The following is an 8,122-nucleotide window of genomic DNA, read 5'->3' as shown; positions in this document are numbered from 1 at the left end:
TTATAGTTTTAAGCTTTATTGTCCCATTTACTTAGTGTTATTATAAGATTAATTTCACCGCGTTTGCTTTTGTCTATTATGTGTCAATATCTGAGATGTGTTGGTAAAATAGCATTAAAATTCTCATTTAACTCTATCAGCCATTATCACTTGTTTACTGATGCATCCTCTTAAAAAAACAAACAAATTGGATGTTTTTGAATTTAGTCATGTTATAAAGCCAAGTCTGGTTGCCACAACTTTCCTAATTCCATTCCCAATAAATAGAAAAAGGTAAATTAAAATGTTTTGGTCAAGTGTGAAGGAAATCATGTGACAATCCGAGTGTTTTAATCAATGCCACAGTGTCTCCTGAGGTCAGCTGTCGCAGAAAGAACTCTCTTGAGTGGCACTGCCACAAAATAGCTGAATTAGAAAGAGTAATTCCTCACACTGTGGTCCTTTTTTGTTAAGGATTCTTTTCTCTAGGCCTCTCTTCAAGTCGATCTTTAAAATCACACAGTAAAACTCTGGGGGTGTAAGGCTTCTCAATAGTTTCTACTTCACTGTTCGCACATCACATGAATTTCTCTGAAGATTTACTTTTCACAGCTAATCAGTTGTTACTTGGATCGAATGAGTACAGTAAATCACACTTGCTTGCACTTTACAGAAAAAAGAACGTAGCAGAACACAGCTGAGTCATCGCCTGCTGTGAGGTGATTCTCTCTGAAGGGATTGGATTTCAGGCGACCTCACCCCACCCCTCGCTGTATCACCACCTCATTGCTTTTTAATTTAAGATTAACTTCACTTTTTTCAGTCTCTAACTCCAAAGACATGGGTTTAGTGTGTGCTCCCTTCGTCTGCTGGCTGTCTCTTTCTCTCGCTCTCCCTCCCTAATATGTTTAGCTCGCACAGTGCCATCAGTTACATGTCTGCCAAGCATCGCACGTCGTCAACTTGCTCCCAATGACATCCCACTGTTCTGAGCATTGATTGGCAGGTCAAGCAGCGAGCGCAAGCAGGAAATCAATAGCAGAGGACCTCTAGACAGTACAGGGGGAGTCTTCAAGGAACTGGCCCGCTGGACACTGCCAATCACCAACCACAAAATGTAAGGCCAGCCAGCCATGAACAAAAGCTATCTCTAGGCAGAAACACCAGCTTGTATAGTAGATGGATTTATGTTTAGAAGTTTCTCCCGTAGTCTGAGAGCGGGGAAAAGGCAGGCAAAGTTTTCAGGAAATATATTTGCATTACTTAAGCTCATTCATATGCTAAAACTCAAGTGGGATCTAGGACCTTTGGGATTTGGCATTACCAAATGTAGGCTCTTTATCTTAACATGCAGTTGCACCAGGTCTGACAGTCTAAGCATGACAGAGCAAGCTTATTAGCATCTAGTCAGCCATTTCCAACCAGTGGAAGACATAGAAGATGCAAGCAGAGTACACACAGCTATATTCACCATCTAGCCTCCTTAAAATATGGCCTGAGGGACCCTTGAGGCTTAGTGGAGTTACGCTTTGTCCTCCGTGGTGATGCTTTTCCCATTTTTTCTCAGACACACTTTGGGATGCTGTTGGCGCATCCCCAAAAACAAACACTCAACTGACACTGGTGACAATAATTCTGGAGCAGGTTCGAAAATAAAACCTGAAAAGGAAATGGAAGACTGTAAATTTAGCACTGACACTCAGGTCTACCTCCTCGTCAGAGGCGGTGTTGTAGCTTAGGCTGTTGGAGGACCCAAAGGATTGTCATTTTTTCCCCCTTTTCCCAGACAGAGAGTACAACTCTTGGAGACATATCCTCATAACTGCTAAAGCCAAGATCACTTTGTGCCGCACTTCGTGTTCCACTACCCTTGCAGTTTTATCCTCTACCTCACCATCAGTGACCTTTGAACCTGGTCATTTATCTCACGGCTCAAAATATATTGAGATGATTCATTGTGCACACCACTCAAGGTTGTGAACTTCATGAAACAATGGAACAAAGAGAATCTTACATACAGTTTTGGTACAATATTTAAGGCATATGTAACGCAAATGTTTGCAACAGCCATCAACAGTTTTTGAGATCCATTCATTTTGATCTAAAACCTACAAATAAAGTGTTACTTTTAAATTTCTGTTGACGTCAAACTGATAAGGTGTTGGTAGGAGCTGCATTGCTGATGAAAATTATATGCTTTTCACAAATTTTAGATTTCAGTATGGTGCTAGACAGTTTAATAGCTTTTCACTGTAGACAATGAGTAATTGTATGTTTACACATATTTTGCAATTGGGATGTGTTTTGAGTTTGTTTGTTTGTTTCTTGGAGGTGGGGATAACTCCTTCAGAGTAAAAATAGAAATGCTATGAACTTTTTTCTGGGCGCTGGCAGTTGGTGAAGCATTTCAACGTGTTTCAAATAATGTCACCCTGGGTCCCTGCCATGCATTTGCCTTTCACAGTGCGGCTGACCAAAACATTTATAAATCTGGATTTCCATGGTAACCACTGGAATTAAATATGCATCAAAACTTCCCAGTGCAAAAGGCGAATGACAGCAGAAAGCAGCAATGACGACAGTTGAAAGCGTGTTCTCCGTATGCCTGACAGAAATGTACCACATTACGGCAATGTTCCAAACAACTGCTCCCGCACATACATGCACCAATGCATTAACAATCACCTACACGTATCATCTCCCTCACCTCTTGTACACACCGAACAATGGAATAGCACTCAGCATAAATTCTACTGTTGCTGACAATGGCTTCTCGCCAGGCTCTGCCCATCTTTTTATGATCTGTAGTATCTACACTACATTCCTAATGCACTGTGGATAGATGTTGTACTTTGAGCTCTTGCCTTCACCCTACATTTCAAATGTGGATGTTTGTGAAATGGACTGGAATGAAATGGGGATAAAAAGAGCCTGTCTTATTTCCACAGCTAACCATCTCCCTCTCTTTCTTCACTATCATTTCCCTCTCGCACTCTCTCTTTGTGGAGATTAATGATAAAATGTCCAGCATTTGAAATGACATCTTCCTTTCACCTTTAATGGCTGTTTAAGACATCGCTTTAATAACAACCACTGATATAGGTAAATTATACTGAGGGCTGAGTATTCTGACAGTTACAAGGTACTAACCCTAGAAGCTTTAGGCATCGGTTTCTTGAACTGGAAATGTTGAGTTTAGGTCAAACTTGATTTTGGTTGTGGATTTCCTATTCAGCATGTAGAGAAATTATGCGGTATTTTTTGGCTGACGTGGCACGAACAGCACAGGCAATATAAGACACGTCAGAGCGCTGAACCTTCTGTTTTCTGGTGACATTATTATATGTGTCATTGCAGGTGCATGTCACTGCTTAAAACTATGACGCCTCCCTAGGTACGCCACAAAGTTGTTAGATGACAACACGATATGATGTAACCATGGTCTAATTGTTGCCATTATGAATAGTCTCTAAAGACAAACAGCTTGTAGTTGATCACTTGCTGTGGTGATTTACTCAATAAGCTTCCCATATTACTGCAAAGATACCTGACATACAGTGTAGGTCATTTGAAAGAGTTTGGGCCTTTGTCATGAATTCCTGTGGTGATTTGTTTTTCATGCAGAACAAGTATCTGTGACACTGATTGACGTTATACTTATAATCAAGCTTATTGATTCCAAATGTTTTTTCTCTCCACATGTTTCTTGTATAACAAATATAATTAAATTGTGTCCACTGTTCAAAACAAATGAATATAGGTAAATTAAGAGAAAATGAAGACATACTGTTGCAATTATCCTCTGAGAATTAATCATAACAGTCTTTGTTGTTTGACCATCCTTGTTGGTTGCAAATTTCGCACATTGGTAAAACATTACACAGTACTGATCTGCTTCATTTACCTCTTAATCTGGGTTTTTAATTCTGAGTGAAAATGGCAGCTGTGTAATCAAAACCATCTCATGCACAGAAATGCTGTTATAAATGTAACTCAATCCCTTTTTTAAAAGCAGCTTTATAGATTATGATGTGTTATGACGAAGAGCATATGTTGAGAACTTGTGCCACTGCAAGGCATTTCTTCCTCCTCTTTTGAGTTGTAAGGCAACATTTCAAACATAAACGATGGATCAGATTTTTTTTTCATCCATTGAGCTCAATTTTAAAAATTGAGCCGAGACAGCTTGAAATGTTATAGGTCCTGTAGAGTCTTACTGTCATGTACAACCACCACTGTGCAGTGTATTTTAATGCCACCAAAACGGAAAATCTTTGAACAATGTTCCAGACGTCAGGCAAGGAAACAATATCTGTGTGTTTGGTCCAGGGTCAGGGGATCACCAGACAAAAAACAGTAATTCTTTATCGCCTTTAAAAAGGGAGGCAACATCATCAGGCCCCAGACTCCATGTTGACAAGCCGAAGACTTCTCAGACAACCGTTGTGCTGACAGGACAATGTGTTGGTGCTCTGGCCAGGCAATTTACCCCCTTCTTTGCCTTTGTGTCAGCCTGGGAGTCGCATGCCATGGGTCAAGCAGAAGAAAATGGTTAACTGCTTGTTATTCCTATCTGCTAGCTCTCGGAAAGGATCTGGTGAGAGACAGATGAGCCTGACTCCCGGAATAGGAAGACAGGAAGTTTATAAAGTGCTGCTGCCTCTGCAAGTACCTGTGTCTGTTTATTGCCACTCTTTGCCTTGGGGACACTACTCTGAATTACTAAGTTAGTTAGTTTAAAGTTACAGCTTGGGGACAAACATTCCCAGGAGCCATGCAGAACAGTGAGAAACTAACATTCCTCATATTTTCCCTGCCTTACTGAAATGGTTTGATCATCTTATCAACCAAACTAAGGAAGTGACAGAGAAAGGGAATTATCACAATATCCAAGAAAAAATATTGTGAAAAATAAAATAGGCCTAGTCCTACACACACAATAAGAAAAAATAATAATCTAGATTTATATCTAATACACATCTACATTAGACATACAACCAATAATTATTCATTTAACTTTTCTTTTACTGTATGAAGTGTAAAAACAACTAACGTTAAATAAAAAAAGATCTGAGTGTTCCAGGTCATGCTTGAACTTGCTTAACCTAATAAGTAGTTTAAAGAAATCTCTATTATTGTTAGACTACCATATACAATGTTTTGCATATTTGCTTGAAAAGTTACAAAAGCAATTTTTCTTTCATTATTAAAGTAGTTGCTTATCTTTTTTCTCATTAGCAAATTAAGTAATCAGCTTATCATTGCAGGTCTATACTGCACGGCATTGTCCTTGTTGTTATAAAACTTATATTGATCAAATATTATGTGATTATCATTGTGTTAGGACACAACAATTGCAGCGTCAGTGCACTGTTTAAAAGCAACTTGATTCAAAGTGTTGGCAAATAGTTTCTGCAACTTAATTGGCCATATTTATTAATGGGTAAGTCAAAAAGCTTTGATTTTGACAGTGGAGGGCGAGCTCCTTGCTGTTTGATAGGTGGACCTCTTGCTGTTTCCTGCGAGCAGGACTCTTGCTGCGTAGCAGTGATTGCAACATATCCTTCTGATTACTGTCAGTGAATGTTATTAGCTGTGTTCTGATTGGGCTTGCATCGGCTGCAGGGTTCTCTTTCCAGGCTTCATGGGAATATGCAGAGTGCTTTGGCAAGTAAACCTCCGTCTTCAGTACAATGCTGCTGCCGCTGCTACTGCTTTGCTTTTGTGGCCATAATTCGAGGCAGATGCTGGGTCTGTCACAAAGGTTGTGGAAAACGCATTAGCGATGGAAAAGTCAGCATGTCCCTTCACCCAAAGACAAAGCTGTTTGAGGATTGTGGTTCAACCACCAAAGAATGCCTCCAGATTTTTCTCAATAGCATTGCCTAGTCCTGAAAATGCCTCTGCCCCTGTGAGTATGGAATCACAGTACTGGAAGCACATGTTGTTGGACACTCTTTAATAATCTCTGACTTTCCTGGGGATTCTTACTCATTATTTGTTTTGAGAGATGACGCCTTGGTGTTGATCCCGCCTTGTCAAGCTCCGGGAGGTTCGACTACCATAAAAAAGTCACATCTAAGGAAGAAAAATCCAGCCTCCCCTTCCCTTCACATTTCTGAGCAAATCAGATTCAACCATTCACTCTAACATTACCAGCTTTCATCTTCCTATATCGTCAGCAATGAGTAAAGTCAAGAAGTGTGGATATACAGTATCATCCCAATGTGCCTCTGATGTTGTTCCACCTCCACAGGCAATTCTCAGAGGATTACATTCACACTGAGGAATACATGAAGCCCTCAGATGATATTTTCATTCCTTTGTACACAGTGTGTGTGTGTGTGTGTGTGTGTGTGTGTGTGTTTGTGTGAGTGTGAGAGAGAGAGAGAGAGAGAGAGAGAGAGAGAGAGAGAGAGAGAGAGAGAGAGAGAGAGAGAGAGAGAGAGAGAGAGAGAGAGAGAGAGAGAGAGAGAGAGAGAGAGAGAGAGAGAGAGAGAGAGAGAGAGAGAGAGAGAGAGAGAGAGAGAGAGAGAGAGAGAGAGAGAGAGAGAGAGAGAGAGAGAGAATCTGTTTTTGTCTGCGCTCGTTTCCCCCCAAAACTTGGCCAGGCTCACCAACAAGATGTGAGACTGGCCACTCGCATTAAAGAGGGATGCTGCATGTTAATATTATGAGTGCCTTGTAAACAACTGGCATTTTACCTGTATAATGACATTAAAAAGGTAATTGTGGCTTGGTCAAATTCAAATACATGTCTCCACCATTATCTCATCTATCCAGATTCTTTTCACATCCTAGACATCATGCTGGTCATTCAATCTCAAAGCAATTTAGACCATTAGCGTAATGTTTAGGAGGCCAACTTAACCATACGCATCTACAGTCCCGAACTATAGGGCAATTTGTTTGTTAATAATGCGGGCAGTATTTCTCTGTGTTGGAAACGCATCCTGTTCTTTGCAGTAATGCAGAGAACAGGATGTATGGAGGGATTGCAAAAATATTCATTGAGCAGGAGGAAACATTTACAGAGATCTCCACAATGTTAACTGGCCAGGTTACATTTAGCTCTGTAAGATCTGTAATTAGTAAGGCACTTATTCTGTTGAACGTTTGTTTCAAGTTACCATTAACTGTAGCAGGGGGTGTATACAGTTGAGAGAGTTTTCTCAAACGCAGATTCTTTGAAGAATCATTAAAAAAAGTTTGTATAGAATTTTAGAAAGCAATACTCTGTTAAAGCCTAGCTTTTCCTCATCCCTGGATTAGTGGTCGATCTTAAATGTTTTTAGTCTGTGATGTCTTAAAGCAGAGCCTGTTGCCTTTGTGCGGACATTAGCTGTGAACAAATTAAATTAAAGACTGATGGTTTCATGTGCAGGATAGAAGAAGATTGTTAAAGTATTTATCAAAAAAGTGGAGAATACTCACACTCAACACAAGTTTGTGTAACATATGTTTTTTTATTGACTTTTTTATTGTTGCATAGCAACATGTTAAGGCACTTATATAGCAGCTTGTTCTCATCTTCTGACATCTGAAGTAGTAATAATAGTAATAATATGCCATTTTTCATTGAAAGTGTAAAAACACTCAAAAAGACAGAAAAAGTAAAAAGTATGAAATGAACTCTGCAAAGCAACTCAATAAGCATCCACTCGTTGGCACGGCATTGGTAATTGTTGTTTGTCATTAGTGTTATCGCCTCTTCAGTTTTCCCAAGAACACAGCATTTTCTCTTCTTTTTTTAAAATGTGTTGTTTCATCAGTGAAAATTATCAAAAAAATGTTTTTCACCAACCACTGTCTACAATGCAGTCGCCAAATGTTTTAATGACTTAATGCTACCTTCACGAAAACTGATCCCAATTATTGGCCTTTTTGATTTGAGACCTCCCTTACTCAGGGGTTATTAAACTGAAGTGTTTTTGCCCTTTTATCCACTTATCAGAGGCAGTAAACTAGTCTATGTGGATCTGATGATCATCTCTATTAAATGAAGATTTTTTTTTCCAACTTGTCTTAAGTGACTAGATGATTGTTTTTTATTATGAAATAAAAAACAGATTGGCGTTAGAGAGTGAAGACGTTGTATATTGTTGTTCCACTCACAGATTTACTCACAGAATCCAACATCGAA

At 39.5% G+C, this 8,122-nt stretch overlaps 1 long non-coding RNA gene across 1 annotated transcript; it reads left to right on the top strand.

The window, feature by feature from the left end:
- The first annotated feature begins 273 nt into the window (after positions 1-273).
- LOC118318456 lies at positions 274-2,931 on the top strand. Its single transcript, XR_007032034.1, has 2 exons — positions 274-1,096; positions 1,547-2,931. It is a non-coding gene; the product is annotated as an uncharacterized LOC118318456 (long non-coding RNA).
- Positions 2,932-8,122: the final 5,191 nt, after the last annotated feature.

The sequence above is a fragment of the Scophthalmus maximus genome, chromosome 13 (assembly GCF_022379125.1).
Source record: "Scophthalmus maximus strain ysfricsl-2021 chromosome 13, ASM2237912v1, whole genome shotgun sequence".
Lineage (NCBI taxonomy): Eukaryota > Metazoa > Chordata > Actinopteri > Pleuronectiformes > Scophthalmidae > Scophthalmus > Scophthalmus maximus.
This window is presented reverse-complemented; position numbering and strand designations above follow the sequence as displayed.